Here is an 18,281-nt window from a genome sequence, read left to right as displayed (position 1 = left end):
TGGGGTCACTCTACAATTCACCGCCAAACCGCTAGTTGGCGGTGGGGTTTCTATGCCACTGCGTTGAGTTTCTTCGTGTACTTCAAACAATGGCGATGGAAACTGAGTGCATCGTGTTGGAATTGGAGCTTATAAATGTCAAACAAGAGTTACTTTTATTGAAATTACAGCAACGCAGAAAAGAGAGAGGACATCGGAGGAGATGGTGTGTATGACCATTGAACGGATTAAGACAGAAGGGGGGTGAATTTGCTGTGTGTGTCCACTCACTGAGAGACATGGATGAGGAATTGCATTTTAAATATTTTCGGATGTCAGTAGGTAGATTTGATGATTTGGTTCATCGTCTCCAACCATTTATTTCACATCAGTGTATGCACAGTATGCCTATAGACATTACTCAGAGACTGGCAATCACCCTTCGAGTTCTAGCTTCAGGTGCAAGTCAGCAGGCTGTAGCAGCTAGCTACAAAACGGCGTCAAGCACAGTGTCCTCCATAATTTTGAAGGTCTGTACAGCTTTATGGAAAGCATTGCAGCCAGAGTTCCTTCCCTGCCCTTCAGTTGCCCAATGGGAAGCTATCGCAGCTGATTTTTGGCGACTATGGACCTTTCCGAACTGTGTTGGCAGTATAGACGGAAAACACGTGAACATCAAGGCACCGCCGCACGCCGGGAGTGACTACTACAACTACAAGGGCGCACACTCCATTGTCCTGATGGTTGTCTGCGATGCCAGATATCGGTTTACCATGGTGGACGTAGGGGGATACGGACGGGAAAGCGACGGGGGCATCTTCAAGGAGAGCAGATTTGGTTCTATGCTGCTTGAACACAAACTGAACCTGCCCCCACCAGCCAATCTTCCAGGAACAGGAGTCAAAATCCCGCATGTAATTGTTGGTGATGCTGCGTTCCCCCACACAGCAATCTAATGCGACCTTTTCCAGGTATGTCAGAGACATTAAATTCCATGAAAATTAATTTCATTTAATTTTAAGTAATACTGCTTGCTTTGTGTGATTTAATATACAAATGTGTATATATATTCCCCTAAATGTTTGAAGTGATCACAGCTGCATTGGCACATAATAATTTCCTATTTATTAACACTCGAGTTTTATCTTTTATGTTTTGCTAAATAGGGATGAATATGACCATGGAAAAGCAGATGTATAACTACCGTCACTCCAGAGCCAGACAGGTGATTGAGAACACATTTGGCATTTTGGGGGCAAGGTGGAGAATCCTCGGTCACCCTCTAGAATATCTGCCTGACAAGGCAGTGGATATTGTCAAAGCTTGTATCGCTCTACACAACCTCCTGGCCTACACTGATGAAGCCAGCACTCCTGTGAGCAGATACATCCCTGCTAATTTTGCAGACTCAGATGCTACAGGGTCACCTCAGCCAGGCGAGTGGTGAAGAGAGGTGGCAGGGTGCACGAGTCATTTGGAACTTGTAGGTCCTCATTACCTTTCGAGGCGCCGCTCCACCAGAGCTGCCCTTGGTGTACGGAATGACCTGATAGCCTCCTTTCAATCACCCCATGGATTTTTGCCATGGCAGAACAAAATAGTGTGTCGTGACCAACTTAATCAGTAAATTGTAAGGACATAAAATAAATGAACCTATAAATAACATGTAGCTGTTCGAATAAAAAAAAAGACCTGTTATAAAGTCAAGTTGTTATTTATTTGCAGTACCGTGCACAACATTATACAAGGTGCAAAGTGTTACATGAAAAAAAGATAACATAATAGATTATGCAATTGTTTATTGTTTCTGCTGCTGCCGCCTCTCAAATATCATTTTGTAGACATCGAACATTGTCTGTACCCTGTGCTCTTCCGGCAGCTTCCGCAGCATGTCAGCAAGTGCTTGCACAAACTTGGAGACCTCATCATTTTCGTTCAGCAGTCTTTGTTCCATTCCCACCCTACGTTCATCCAACTGGGCGAACTGCTGCTGAAACCAGTCATCATGTCCTTTCCTCTTCTTCCTCTGTGTTACCCTTGGGCTGGGGGGCAGAGGAGATGGTGCGGGGAGTGGAGGAGCTGGGTAGGGGGGCGGGGGACAGAGGAGCTTCCTCCCTACTTGATGATGATTCTGCACTTGAAAATGGAATGTCTGGTAGTTGGTTTTCCTCAGCAACTGAGGAGGTGGACAACCCTGAGGTTGAATTATTTCCATCCTGTGATTATGAAAGAAATCGCAAATAGTTTAAGTTAGTCTTTGTTATTATACGTACAGGTAATATATACATTCAGTGTCTGTACACGGATTGGCAGAGCTATGAAAACGAGAAAATGGCGTATGCCTACATTGGCAGAATACTGGTTACTGTGTTTGCTTTATGAGCAAGCCAGATACAATTAAAGCCTATTACATATTACGTTTCTCTTTCACGGAAGAATTATCTTTGCGCAAATCAGTATGCCGTGTTAACAACTAGACAGTACTGCTCGCTTGCTAGCTAGCCTAAACACAACAACAGAAAGGTTTATGATACAAAGAACATGTTATATTTACCTTGTTGTCATCATAATTTGACTCTGTTTCCTGGTGCTTAATATGTGGTGCCAGCCAAGAAAGAGGCAAATAAAACGCCGGTATTTTTTTTCCACCTGGGTCCCTGCTCCTCTTGGAGAGTTTTTTCCAGGCGCGCACGTACTTGTCCCTCAAGTTTTTCCATCTCTTTGTGCATTCTGTGACATCCAGACCCATGCTTTTGGCAATTTCTTTCCACGAATTTGATGCCATTTGGCAGTCTTTATAGTATGGTGACGAAGAGTCGTACAAATGTACATATTTTCGGACTTCCTCCATTAGCCTCTCCTCGATTTGGTCCATTTTCCAAACTTATGTTCTTCTTCTGTCTTCTCTCTCAGTTCTGAAATGGTGGAGAAGAATAAGCAACCGGAAATACGTAGGAGGAAATGCGATGCTACCAAGCGGACCATCACAGTTATTGCAATCTGCGTCGCTGCGACGCGTAATTTCATTTTGGGAGAGGTGCACGTCAGGCTATGGTGTAGGAATCTGCGTAGGCACTGCATAGGGTTCGTGGCTACGCCGTACCTACGGCATCGATCTGACGCACAAGTATAAATCCCCCAGCAATCATCCAGCCATTCTTTCTGACCCTTAAATTAATGTCAGCTGTAAATTGAATGCATCATAGCAACTGTCAGAGTAATGAGTATCAATACATATGATTCAGTACCTGTGGTCATAGACGAGTTATGCACTGACAGAACAGAACCCCTTTGTCCATTCATGAACGGGCTTACATTGATGATAGGGATATGTATGGCTGTTATGTATCATCAATAATGCCTGACAGTTTGGGGAATCCTGTAGACACTCGGGCACACAGTTTTGCTTGTTCTGGGAAATTTGATAAATTTGTACTTTAAGCAAACAGGGATATTGCCCCCGTGTTAGGTGACTGTACCCCGCAGGTGAAAAGATTTGGAACATTATTCTTTCTGCTTCTTGGGACAACATTGACAAAACTCAACGCCTGAGGTTAGTTTGATTACAACCAGTTGTGTTTCCTCATGTTGCGGTGGTTTATAGTTCTCACTGCAAGATCATAGAAAGTTCAGATCTCCTTCAGGCAATTAAAGATTTGCTCTCTGTGGCCAGATAGAAATGTTTGGATTTGCAAACGTATTTGGAGGTTTAAGGATCGGAGCAATTTAATTCTCTGAGGTGTGAAAGAGATGCTGACATAACCATCTTATGTGCCTCCTTTGATCATCCTCTTCCCACAAATGGAAACCTGTTCAAAATGCTCACAACTGCTCTATCTGTGTTGTCTGCAGAAATAGGCAAGGATAACAAAGACTGTACAGTTTGAAAAATGTCGAGTTAAGTATAAATCAGTTGCAACTAACTTGCTTTGTTTCATTTCTTTTCTCTCACAATAGCAAATGATATACTGTAGAAACAAATAGTTTTACATAAATCTCAAGATAGTAATATGCCTTTAATGAGGTCAGCACAACTTGTGGTCCAGACTCTCTGCACAGCCATTGTTTTATTCAGTGACTAAACATCTGAAACACCATTGCGGCACTGTAACCATGGTATGACTCATTGCCCTCATTTACATCTTTTTAGGACCTTAATGAGCCTAGAAAACAAGAGCTTGCAGGAAATAGAATCTTATGGCACAGAAGGAGACCATTTTACCAATCTCGCCTGTGGCAGCTTTCATGAAGTCACCTAATCCCCTGCTGATGCCCCATAACCCTGCAAATGTTTCCATTTTAAATAGGAAATAACTAATTTTCTTTCAAAATTTCCATGGAAATCACATTCTATTCCCCTGCTTTCTAACTTAGCCAATTAGTTATGTAAATTACCTTCTTCTTTGATTACCATGATTTCCTTTTATTCTCCAAATGTTTGCTACCTGTACTTTATCTTGGAAGGCTGTGCGCACCATATCTGCAGTCTGAACCCTCTTCACCCTTCTCTGTTACTTCCTCAAAGAGAGTTGTCAGTAGTTGGAAATCCCTTTAACAAAAACATGTTGGTTATATCCTATTGTCCTGTGGTTTTTAGTGTGAGAACATTGTCTTTGCTGGTTTCCTGTGATTCATCTGTAATTTCCGTGGCTATCCTTATCCCAGTCCACTTTTTTGAACCATTTACGTCATTCCTATGTAGAAGATAAGTGAAGATAGACTCAGCCAGCTCCATTACGAGCACAACCCTCCCTACCATTGAAGACATCTCCAGAACATGTCCTCTTCTCATTACTACCATCAGGAAGGAGGCACAAGAGCTTGAAGACCCAGACTCAATAATTTAGTAACAGTTTCTTCGCCTCTGTCATGAGATTTCAGAATAGTCCATGAACCCAATCTTCCTATTCCTCTTCTGTACTTATTTATTTTTTGTAACATTAGGCAATTTCTTATGTCTTGCTCTGTCGGGCTACCACATAACAACAAATTTTATGCATATTTTATATCAGTGATAATAAACTTGATTGTGATTTTGAGATTATGGTCTGAGTTTGACAATTCTTCATGCCATTCAGTATCCCATGTGGACCAAAAAACATGTTACACTGCATGATCCCAGTACTTCCCTCTAATTATTTTCTTCCTGTCTCTGCTCGTGTTCTATTAGGGTTATGTGAGTTTTTTTACTCTTCTACTTCTTTGCCTGTTCCTCCAGATAACTTCCACTATGGTTCTATAGGTTCTGAGGTAGCTGCTGAGTCCTATGCATGATGCAGAGCCACTGCCACCGTAAGACACATAGTATTTGACAGTTAAATGTTAAAACCACAAAGCCCCCCTCAGCTTCCCCCCCCACACACAAGCAGCAGCAAGGCAATGACTCATCCCCACCCACAAGCAAAAAAGCATCATTGCCCCCCACCAAGCACTCAAGCGTGCAACAAAGTATCAATAAAGATACAGACTTGAAGTACCCCAAAGACTGCTCGTTCACCTGGTAGTTCAACATACCACAGGCTCTGTCTCTCCCTAATAAAGGAAAAAGAGGTGTCCCCGTTTTATCGCGAGAGGGGAGACATAGCAAACAACTCGCTGATTTCTGGTGTTAAAAGTCTGTTGTATCGCTTTTTCTGAGCTCAGTGCCCAGAGAGCTCAGGTCTCTGGACACACAGCCCACAGCAGCTAACTCGCTGCTCCTGATGTTCCATATTCCCCCACGACACCTCAATCAGAGCACTGGCCTTGAATCAGCGCCCCTCCAGAGCCACGATAATCCAGCACTCTGAAGGCGCACTAGTGTTCCAGTCCGCGTCCTTGGGATAGCAAAGAGCGGCCAGTCGTGATGCCCTGAGAGCGGGTCCCATTCCCACAAGGAACCGAAGTCAGCGTGTAACTACAGGTCAGGGTCTTCAAAAGAACCCTGAAAGGAAAAAAAGTGATATCAAAGATAGAAATAGAGCTGTTTCCAAAGATGCGAGCAAAGGAGTCGCCATTCAGCGCCGTCATCACTTTGCTCCGTGAAGTGTGACTGCATTTTACTGCTGTCTTATATGTGCTATGTGTGCCTTGTGCCATGTATGACTGTTGGTACTATGGTTTGCATCTTAGCCCCAGAGTAACGTTGCTTCGCTTGGCAGTATTTATGGTTATTCATGTATGGTTGAAAGACAATTAAACATGAACCTAAATTATTTACCCATCTATGAGCAGAAAACAATTTTCCTGTGTTTCTTTAACAAAACCTTTGATCATTTTGAGTATCACCTAACCCTTAAAACTTTGCTCTGAGGAGTTCAGTTCTGGATTTCATAGATAACTAATCCCCCTTAATGCCTGATGCCACTGACACAAAGCCGCTCCGTACTTTTTGTTGGACACTTGCATATTATGAGCACATTGTGTGGGACTAAGGATTAACATATTCATGAAGGCATGAGAATCAGTTTCCAAATATTAGGGACACTAGCTGGAGGAAACTATATGTGGGGGATTGCAGTAACGGTTTAAAAGGTAAAGGATACTAATGCAGAGAATTTTTGTTTGTAATTATTTTGCCTGGTTGTTTCATTGTTTTTCAATTTCCTTAATTGCAGTTGTTTCCAAAGGATATTGTTAATATAGAAATCAAACATTAAAGGAGCCCTTGTCGTTGTAAAGAGCCTGCACATATTATTTTGAACATCCTCTCTCAATTAGTCAAGTAGAACACAATTTGAATCTTCCTGTACTGAACAATTGCCTCCAATATTTCTATGGGGGCTTGGAGAATTGCCCAACTTTAGTAGTAATATCAAACCACCAGCTCCAATTTAAATTTCACACTTCACAATTTTCATTTGCATATTTTAAAGCATTAGCAATGGAAGGTTACAAAGGAAATGTAACCAACTGTTTGGGCATCTTGACAGCCAGTTCAGTGTAGCCATCTGATACTGATGGTGTATTGCTTTGTCAAATAAATTAAGAAGAAAATCCCCAGCTAGATTTGCTTTTAAAGGAATTTGGAGGGACATGAGATACAGAAGCCAAAGTAGGCCATTCAATCCTCATGCTAGTATGGAGACGCTGCTTCATATCTCCCCGTGACTTTGGTTCAATCCTCACCCCTGGTGCTGCCTGCGTGGAGCTTGCACTTCTCCCAGTGATCACATGGCTTTCCATCAGCTGCTTCGGTTTTCTCCCATGTGTCGTCAGATTGGTTGATTAACTAGCCGCTCTATGTTTCCTCAAGTAAGTTGGTGAGCCCGAGGAGAGTTGATGGGAATGTGGGATTGGTGTAATTGGATGCTTAATGTTGGTGTCAGTTGACATCCCTATTTCCAAGCTGCGAAAATTCTCTGACTGTGAAGTATTCTTTTGAGCTCAGGAATATCTGGTCCAAGATCTGGAACAGATAGACCCTTGTCTGGTAGACACTCACATTATTTTATCAGAAGTGTATTGAAGGTACATTAACAGTCCTTCAGTACTCCGGTGAATTGTGTATTCAAGGCTTTGGGATGAGTCTTGAACTCACACTACTCTGCTTCTGCATCCTGTTTACATTTCCTGTCTTTATTCTGTATTTTTATTAGACTTTCTATGATTTCAGAATTCCAAAGTGTTTCACACACAATGAAGTAGAGTTAAAGTGCAGCCATATTTGTAAAGCTGGGTAATGTGGCAGTCACTCTGTGTACAGTAAGACTACACAAACTATAATAGGTAAAAGACATTTGAATGGCAGAGTTTATGTTACTGTATGTTTATTCACTTTGAGAAGTGCCGTAGAAATATCTGCATCTTGTTGTCCTACACTTGGATATTGAAATATGGTGACAGGTCAGCTCTTGACAAAGGGTAGTCCATGTTGCATCAAAAAACAAATGAAAGGCGACCCCAGGATTCTTGCAAAATCTCCTCGGAAAGAATTCAAGTTTAATTATCAGTCAACAATACATGAATACCCATGAACACAGCCAAATGAAACATTGTTCCTCCAGGGCTGCAACTTTCCGACTGAAAGAGTGGGTGACAGTTAAATGTTAGAACCCTGAAGCCCCCCTCAGCTCCGCCCTCCCACACACAATCAGCAGCAAAACACTGATCCCCCTCCCTCACAAACAAAAAAGTATCTGCACCCCCCCCACCCAGCAGTCAAGCGTGCAGCAAAGCATCAATAAAGACACAGACTTGCAGTACCCCAAAGACTACTCATTCACCCAGTACTTGACATACCACAGGCCCTCTCTCTCCCTAATAAGGGGAAAAGAGGTGTCCCTGTTTCACAGCGAGAGGAGAGACATACCAAAACAACTCACTGATTTATGGTGTTAAAAGTCTGTTGTGTCGCTCTTTCCAAGTTCTGTGCCCAAAGATCTTGGGTCTCTGGGCACGCAGCCAGCAGCCAGCTCGCTGCTTTCGATCTTCCGTGTACTCCCATGACACACCAGTTTTCAGCGCTGGCACAGACTTCGAATCCGCTGGCCTCCAGAGTCCCAAAATCTGGCACCCTGAAAGTGTGATAATCTTCTAGGCTGCGTCCTTGGCATTTCAAAACATGGCCAGTAGTGTGGCCCTGAGAGCGGGTCCCATTCCCGCAAAGAACCAAAGTCAGCGTGTAACTCCAGGTCAGGGTCTTCAAAAGAACCCTGAAAAGGGAAAATAAAGATATTAAAGATAGAAATCGAGCTGTTTCCAAAGATGCAAGCAAAGGAGTTGCCGTCAGGCACCATCATCCTGAGCTCTGCCCTTCACATCTTCTAGGCAAAGATCCTTCCTCTTCCAGCAAAGAGGTCTTTGGAGCTTCTGTTGGTGTTTCTGTAGCTCTGGATTTTTACAGGATGGAGTTGATAGCCCCAAGCCCAACCCTCCTCCTTTCACAGTCAGGCCCAGGGCTGTCCTCGGTCGATTTTTTCTATGTAATTCCCTTAAACTTTTCTGATCCAGTGAAGATTGTGGATTGCCTAATTGATCTAATCTGTCTTCACTTGAGAGTCCTGTCATCCCAGGAATCTGTCTTATGAACACCCTCAAAGCAAAACCATCTTTCCACATGTAGGGAGACCAACATTGCACGCATCAGTAATTGGACCCAGTGAAGTTTGTTGAGCTTTAGCTTGTGTTATGCAATATACAATACTTTTTAAAATTTAACCAATTATTTTAATAAAGAAAAACATATGGGGAAACATTTTCTTGCACAAGAGCAATTAAAACATATTTATTATTCAGTGTTCTAAATGAATCAGTTCAATGGTTGCAGCTAGTTTTTTTGTGTAATTTGCTTTAGAGAATAGTGCCAGTGATTAGAAAATTCCCTGCTGGGTGAAATAAAGATTTCCTGATAGAACAGTGAAATTCATTAATGAGGAGTGTGCTGAACACGCACTTGAAGCTTTTTCTCACCAAAATCGTAAATGTTTTTAAACTACTATTAAAATGCAAATGCAATCATATTAAGTACTCAACAATAGAAAAACCTATTGAGTAATTATTTAGTGGACATTTGCTCTGTTCTTTCAGGCAATGTATATTAAAGTAAATGACATTATCATATTGATTTATCAACAATTGCTGTGGCTCAGCATCTTTCTGGATTTGAAGCAATTTTGTTCACAAATCATCCTAAACACTTTGTGTCTGGAAGGGGATTGAAGTGTTTTTGGCTCCTTCACATTGAATCAGTTGTGGTTATTTAAAGCTTGCATCTATTAAAGGATGGGTGATCGGTGAGTTCTTTCTAGTGATCCCGTGTTCATTATGGCAGCTGCATTAGATCATTCAAGTCAATGTGGTTTGGTTCCTATTTTCCAGTGACCTTACAAATTGTATTCTAGTTCAGATGAGAACTCACCTGAATTATGCTTAGGCTTATAATGGTTTTTCCCATAATGATGACTACTACCTCCTTTGAAAATCTCAGAGACCAAGATAAGTCAACGATTGTGAACAACTGATACTGATGAGGCAAGAAAGTAATATCGAGAAGATGAATGGAGAGTAAAGTAGAGATCAAGATGAGGCTGAGGAGGAGACAGGGAAGACATCAGTGAGTCATTTGGCATAATCAGTGGTATGAGTGGTAGCAGGGAAAGTTTTAATGGAGGGTTAGGTAATAAATGCAGGAAGATATCTCAGAGATTTAGAGGGGTTAAAAACTAGGATTAAAGATGAAAGCATGTAAGAAGAACGGCTAGAGGGCACGAGAAGGAAGGGGTTCTATACTTTAATTATTATAAATAAATTACATGGCAGAAAATGTGGTAACCGGCTTGTGCAATAAAGAAAACTTTATTTTCCAAATGAAATATTCTTCATTGCACAGTGGATTAATTATCCAGCTTTTCATCCCCTTCCTGTATCAGATTTATTTTATTACTTTGTCACAAAAATTCTTCAGTGCCTTTTTACTTGTATTTGCAGAACAGTGCAAGGAACTCATGGTAATTTGGTGGGTGACCGCATGGATGCCGATCTTCTGCCATGAAAAATGCCTGAAACGAGGTCCATATAAAATAACCAAGCCAATACAATTGTAAAAGTTTTTCCCCAGTGAGATGATGAATGGGAAGATTGAGAGGAAGATCAGACTTGTGAGGCAAACATTTCAGTAGAGAGAATAGCAAGGCAAATATGCTGCAACAAGTTTGGGATAGGACTAGAACTGAAATATGGAGAGGAGAAATACAACAGAGACAGAATGCTGTCAATGACACACTGGGAACTGTCGGATGACTAGAGACCAGGCAAGAGAAGAATATTGGGAAGATAATTGGGGAATAAATAAAGGACTGAGGTAAGGCTGAAGAGAAGATCAGACTTCTGAATACATACATGCCAGCATTGTGTACACAAATACCTAATGCTGATGAGCAATCATATTTTCAATGAGATTCTATTACTTAACTCATCAAGTGCCAAGGTGGCATAGCAGTTAGTGCGACACTTTTATAGGGCATCGGCGTTTAGAGATCAATTCTTGCTGCTGCTTGTGAGGAGTTTGTACGTTCTCCTTGTGACCATGTGGGTTTCCTCCCGGTGCTCCAGTTTCCCTCCACAGTCCAAGACATACTGGGTAGTAGGTTAATTGGACATTGTAAGTTGTCCTGTGCTTAGGCTGGTGTTAAATAGGTGGGGTGCTGAGTGGTGCGGCTCATTGGGTTGGAAGGGCCTGTTCCGGCTGTATCTCTGAATAAATAAAAACAAATACAAATATTCTGCTACACTGAACAATTGTCTGGCTCTTGTATTAATTTAATGTCCAACAAAATTCAGCTGCGGGCCTGAAGGTGGCACTGGGTCACTTGTTTATGCCAGGTTACCACGTTGCCTTTTGATTACTTTGGGGGGGCGGGGGGGCGGGCATGGAATAATGGGTTAACTTATTCAGGATTCACTGATTTTTAGTTTTTTATTGTTGCAAGTCAGGAAAGCAGAATTTTTCATTATGCCGATGAGAGTATCCCAACTTCTTCACCTGGATCAATTTGATATTAAACCATAAAGAAAAAATTTATTTGAATTATGTTTTCCCTGCCAGCCCTGCCCACTATCGCCCCTTCCACTACCTTTTAAAATGATAAGGTCAGATCTGATGTCACATTAAACCCCAGTCATGTGACTTCAGAGGAATTAAAATCAGTCTGTTTGGTGCAGTGATGGATGTCCATTAACTGTTTAAAAAAGAAATGCCACCTTACAGTTGGTCGGAGCCACTACCTTAAGGAACAGTGTCACATGGCTATTTGTTGTAACAATGTATGTATTGTGCTTGTTACTGCAGGTAAACTGTTGTGCTTACTTGATGTCATGAGGTACATCATGAGTGATGCCATGAATGAGTACATGTGTCAATGATATGTAGTTGCAGACTAGTTCTGATGAACCCACATTGCATCACAGTGACCAATCCCATATTCCCCACTGGTAGGTGACATCCTTTAGCTCTGTAAACTTACCATCTATTTGGGCTCATTTGATAGAGTTTATTTTTGATGGAGCAATAATTCATCTCGACATAATCACCTCTAGCAATCTGTCATGTTGCAACTGAATAAATTCAGATAAATTATGTTTATGTTTGTGCTGTCATAAATGATTGCTTAAGGTAAGCAGATTACTCTTTGTTCAGGTCCAGTTGCAGGTTATAATGTGGTCAGTCAAGAGCCAAGCAGGAAGGAGCAAATTCAGTGACTGTTAAAGTGAACAGCAATTTACTTGGCAACAAAATAAGTACGGGGAACAAAATGGAAGTAGAATGGATTCCCGTTAATTGGGCCATCGTTTAAGCAGGACAGCCGCTTATTTGCAACAACTCTTAAGGAACACCAATGAATCGAGAAACTAGCAGGGATTCCCCTTGTTTATTTGCGACACTATGCTGCTTAATTGTGAGAAGAGACTGTTGCTGAACAGATCCTAACCAGCATCAGTTGTGTGCTCTTGTGTGACCATTAGATACTGCACCATGCTTTGAATGAACAGTTTTTAAATCACGTTAGTTGAGTGGGTTTGTCTTCAAAAAACAGTGAATTTTGTCGCTGATGATAGTTGGCAAGAAGCAAGCAGTAAGACAATTCAGAACTGTTTTGGTCACTCTGGTTTCAAGCATTTAGGCTTGGAGATGCAAGAAATGTCTGGGAGTGAAAATGAAATAATTTCCCTACTTCAACGAGTTAGGAACTAAGGAGAATTCAAATATATTAACAATCATCTTGAATGTGATAATGAAAATGAAGATTTGGAGGATGCAGTTATCAACAGCATTACACGGGCAGTTGATTGCACAGGGCGCCTACACTGATTTTGTTCATTTACAGACAAAATAAAGCGACGTGGATTAATTCCTCTGTCGATGACTATTAGGAACTAATACACAGTTTTATAGTACTGTAGTAGTATTGGTAGTGTTCTAATTTGTTCTGTATTTCATTTCATTGAAGTATGTAATTTGTTACTCAGTTTGTCTTTTTCTGCCTTTTTAACTATTTCCATGAAACTTCAGCTAATTGGGGCAGCCGCATAATTCGGCCAGAATATACTCGTCCCAATTAACCAGAATCCACTTGTTAAATCTTGGCAATGCAATTTGGTTGAGACAATCCTCATTAACATTTCCAGTGCAACTAATATATTATGTATATATTGTTCTCAGACTGGAGAGGTTGGATAAGCTGGGGTTTGTTTTCCTTGGAACAAGAGACTAAGAAGATGTGATTTAAAAAAATGCAAATGCTGAAATTCTAAAATAAAAACAAAAATTGCTCGAAATACTTAACAGATCAGGCAGCATCTGTGGAAAGAGAAAAGTGAACTAATGTTTCATGTCAAAGACCCTGAAGGGAGACTTAAGTAACCATTAGATACTAAGTAATGTCATGAGGAACCCTTAGATATGTATCAGAAACATTTGGGCATAGATTTAAAGTATTTGATTGAAGCACTAACTTCACAATGAAAAATCATGTCCTCATTCAGAGAGTGTTTGGAGTATGTAACTCAAAGACTGGCAGAGGCTAAAACCCTCATCACATTTAAAATGTACTTGGATAAGAACTTGGAAAGCCCGGACCTGTCAGACTGAGTGCTGATAGTGACATAAAAACTGGGCAGGTTGGCTGAATGGCCTTTTTTATGTTTTCTATGAATAATCCCTCACAAAGCTATTCGTGGAATTTGAATTAAGTAACTTAAGTGACATTTAATCATCTCTTCAATATAATCCACTATAACTACAATTCCTGAAAATGAGCCAAAGAGTTCACGGATTAGGTGACGCTGAATATCCTGTATGTTAGTCTAATACACAGCCTTTAAAACCCACGATTAATAAAATAATCATGAATTTATTTTAAAATTTAGAAAAGACATTTATTGAAACTGATTAAACACAAATCATTAGCAAAAACTTTAAAAGAAAGTTTTAAAAAATTGGGATCTATCACTTACTTCCTAATTAAGGTCAGATGGCCACATTTACCCAAAGGGGTATTAGATCCTGTTCCTGTACCTGGCCAATGTATAATTTCAGCATCTAATGCAATGGAATCTCACTATTTCTGAGATCTGCTATCAGTGAAACAGAGAGACATTGTACAGGCGTTTGTCACAGCTCATCCAGAGTTATGCATCCGCACTGTAAATACTCATCTGTGTGTGGATGGATTCTGATGGTCCCTTTCGAAACCATTGGTAACTGCCTGTCTGATTCCACCAAAATCACAGGACAACAATTTTTTTGGAAGTGTTGCTTCCTCACGATTTTTTTTGTTTTGTTTATGATGGACTGCTTGAAGCTGAATACAAAGATGAAGCAGGAATTTGGAGAAACAAGAAAATAACTTTTATTGAATATAATGCATTTAATTACCCAATGATGCTGACAGTTTGCAATAGTTCAACTAAGCTAAAAATGTTTTGTTGATGATTTTTGTTTGAACTCAGTGTCTGAGGCTTTTCACTTAAGTGTCCAACAATAATCAGCCAGCATTGATGGATTCCAGTTGCCCTGATACCATTTCTCCATCACCACAATGTCCTGGTGAAACTTTTCACCATGCTCATCACTGACAGTGTCAAGATTTTCTGGGAAGAAGTCTAAATGGGAATGCAGAAAATAAATATTTAATGATATGTTACACTTCATGGTTTTGTATGCTTAAAGCATGTTGTCATCCAGCTGCACGAAGTTTGGTGCTCTGTAGTTGCTAAGAAAATTTTCAAAAACATCCTTGAATGTCTTCCATGCAATTTTCTCCAGCCACACTAGAAGTTCTTCAAATTGCCTGTCATTGATAACCTTTCTGGTTTGTGGACCAACAAAAATGCCTTCCTTAATCTTGGTGTTCAATTATTCTGATTTGAATTATGAATTGAAATAACAAATATAGGTGATTTCAAAAAAGTGGTGCATGTTGGGGAAATTTCATGGTGATTTTCATGATCAGCAGCCCAAAATTCAAAAGAAACATTCAGGAGGCAAAATCTTTGTTGTCCAGTGAAATTGGATGGATAGCTTATTTCATGTTAAAACATTCTTCTTTCTGTGGAATTCTATTTGATAAGAAGGAGCAACTTGTGCTACACTGAATTTCAAATGTGCTGGTCACCAAGTTTACAATGTAGGAAGTGCAGCAGCTGATCAACAAAGTCCTACAAACCTCCAATTGATAATAGTTAGATCATCTGCCTTCTTGTTGATTCTCTCTAGAATCCTTGTTGCTCTGGATTTCCAGCACCTTTCCCTCCATAGCTGCTGCCTGACTTGTCAAATTCCTCCAACATTTTGTGTGGGTTGCTCTGGATTTCCAGCATCTGCAGAATATCTTACATTTACCATCTGTTTTTACCCTTGTTGACTGAGGAATAAATGTTGGCCAGGACATAAGATTACTGTTCATCTTAGAATAATCTTGTGCAAATTTTCATGTGCATTCAGAAAGAACAGACTGGGTTTCATCTGAATGAAACTTCCTCCAGAAGTGCAGTAATCCTTCAGTATTTCACTGGGGCCTTTATTATTGCGCTTAGATCCCCTGAGAGAGAGGTGAACGCATAACATTCTGCTTCAGGGAAAGCTAACAATTGGACCATTGTTTATACATTTTATATGTAATTGGAGACGTATCCCAAAAAAAGAAGCTCCAGAAATAGCAGATGGCCAAGGTTTCAGCTGGCCCATGGTTTAATTGGGAAATTTTGACAAGGATATCTCTGTCACTTTAACTACCAATTGAAGTCTTCTTATCTCCTTAAAGGTCCACTGTCTCATCAACACAGGTCTGTTTAGAAAGGGGAACTGTAGAGAATACAGCAGTATTTTTATGCAGAAGTAATGCATTTTATTGTATTACAAATAAATCACGGGTAAAGATATAGCATGTATTTGTTCCAGAAACATTATCCTTTCAGATTATGTGGCTTAAAAGAAAGAATTTGCATTTATAGAGTTCCTGTCTTAACTTCAGAGAGCATCAAAGTGATTTACTATCATAGAAGTAATTTGGTCTCAAAGAAACATTCAGTGAGGCCCTTTAGACCTCTGTTGATTGTACCATGCTTATGTTGAAATTAAAATTAAAATGGAAAAATACTGATGAGAACTTTCTACTCATGCTGTGCAGCAAAATTTAAGTTTTAAAGTTATAGACATGTGCAGCACAAAAACAGGCAATTCAGCCCAGCTATCCACGTCAACCCTTTTGCCTACTTATACTGATCCCACCTGTCTGTATTAGGACTGCATCCTTCTCTGCTTTGCTGATTTACATATGTATCTAAATGTTGTGATTGCTTCTGAATCCATTTCCACCAACAGCACATTCCAGATATCAGCCATCCTTCATGTCAACATGTCTTTTGAATCCAAGCACAAGATTCTGCAGATGCTGGAAGTCCAGAGAGCCAAGACCCTTCATCAGAATTGGAAAGGGAGGGGGAAGGCACCAGAATAAAAAGGTGGGGGGAGAGGAAAGAAGGATGAGCTGAAAGATGATAGATGAAGCCAGGTGGGTGGGAATGGTAAAGGGCTGGAGAGGAAGGAATCTGATAAGAGAGCAGAGTGGACTGTGGGAGAAAGGGAAGAAGGTGGGTCACCAGAGGGATGTGATAGGCAAGTGAGCAGAAGGGGTAAGAGGCCAGAGTGGAGAATAGAAGGGGGAGGGGAATAGAAAAAAAAGAAAAAAAACTTCCAGAAGGAGAAATCAATGTTCATGCCATCAGGTTGGAGACTATCAGGATGGAATATAAGGCCATATCCTCCATCCTGAGAGAGTGACCTCATCATGGCAGAAAAGGAGGCCATGTCAGAACAGGAATGGGGACAGGAGTAAAATAGGGAATTTCCACTTTTGGCAGATGGAGGAGAGGTGCTTGATGAAGTGGTCCCCCAATTTACACCAGGTCTCACCAATGTAGAGGAGGCTGCATCAGGATCACCAGACACAATGGACGACCCAAATGGATTCACAGGTGAAATGTTGCCCCACTTGGAAGGACTGTTTGGGGCCCTGAATGGAGGTTAGAGGAGGAGGTTAGTAGGAAAGTGTAGTATTTCACTCATTTGAAGGTCTATGTGCCAGGTGGAAGATTAGTGGAAGATTAGTGGAGAGGGATGAATGGACAAGGAAATTACAGAGGGAGCAATCCCTGTGGAAAGCGAAGAGTAGGGGGGAAGTAAAGATGGGTTTAATGGTAGGGTCCCATTGAAGATGGTGAATATTACAGAGAATGATATGTTGGTGTGGAGGCTCATGAGGTGATAGTTGAGGATAAGCAGAACTCTATCCCTGTTAAGGCAGTGGGATGAAGGGGTGAGCGCGGATGTCCGGGAAATGGAGGAGATAGATATGGGGTGAGGGCAGCATCAATGATGGAAGAAGGAAATCCCCGTTCCTTGAAGAAGAGGCTATCTGTGATATCCTGGAAAGGAAAACCTTGTCATGGGAACAGATGTGATGGAAATGAATGAACTCAGAAAAGGGAACAGCATTTTTTCGGGAGATGGGGTGTGAAGAGGTACAGTCACGATAGCCATGGGAATTGGTAGGTTTATAAAATATGTCAGCAAACAGTTTGTCTCCAGAGATAGAGATAGAAAGGTCGAGAATCCATCGCACTGGCACTTCATACAGCAATCTCTTTGTAAGAAGTTTACTAAAAATATATTTTTAGAATAATTGTTTCATTTAAAGTGTACAAAGTCCACAAAGGAAAAAAACATGCATGCCTTAAAATTTTGTTTACTTTTTCATACTCTGACATCACTGTGGATGCTCAGTTGTTGAGTACATTCAAGGATGAGATTGATGTAAATCTGGACACTGGAAATTAAGTAATATGACACTTGGGCAGGAAAATAGACAAAATGCAGATTTGCACACACAGAATGCTGGAGGAACTCAGTAGGTCAGGCAACATCTATGGAAATGAATAAACAGCCAACAATCCAGGCCAAGACCCTTCATCAGGATTGGAAAGGAAGGGGGAAGATGCCGGAATAAGAAGGTGGGGGGAGGGGAAGGAAGATATGCTAGAAGGTGATAGGTGAAGCCAGGTGCGTGGGAAAGCGCTGGTGATGTAAGAAGCTGGGAGATGATAAGTGGAAAAAGCAAAGGGTTCTGAAGAAGGAATCTGATAGGAGAGGCGAGTGAATCACAAGAGAAAGGGAAGGAAGAGGGACGCAATGGGGAGCTGATAGGCATGTGAGGTGAAGAGGTAAGGGGCTAGATTGGGGAAATGAAGAAGAGGTAAGGGGAGGGGAAAATACCAGAAGGAGAAATTAATGTTCATGCCATGAGATTGGAATCTACCAAGATGGA

General features: G+C 41.0%; 1 protein-coding gene and 1 pseudogene across 5 annotated transcripts in view; one reads left to right on the top strand and one right to left on the bottom strand.

Moving 5' to 3' along the window:
• Positions 1-18,281, top strand: part of opcml (opioid binding protein/cell adhesion molecule-like) — a 1,007,280-nt gene that overhangs the window by 882,237 nt on the left and 106,762 nt on the right. The gene's annotated exons all lie outside the window — the stretch shown is intronic.
• LOC140185098 (uncharacterized) lies at positions 1,749-4,484 on the bottom strand (annotated as a pseudogene).

The sequence above is a fragment of the Mobula birostris genome, chromosome 20 (assembly GCF_030028105.1).
Source record: "Mobula birostris isolate sMobBir1 chromosome 20, sMobBir1.hap1, whole genome shotgun sequence".
Classification (NCBI taxonomy): Eukaryota; Metazoa; Chordata; class Chondrichthyes; order Myliobatiformes; family Myliobatidae; genus Mobula; species Mobula birostris.
This window is presented reverse-complemented; position numbering and strand designations above follow the sequence as displayed.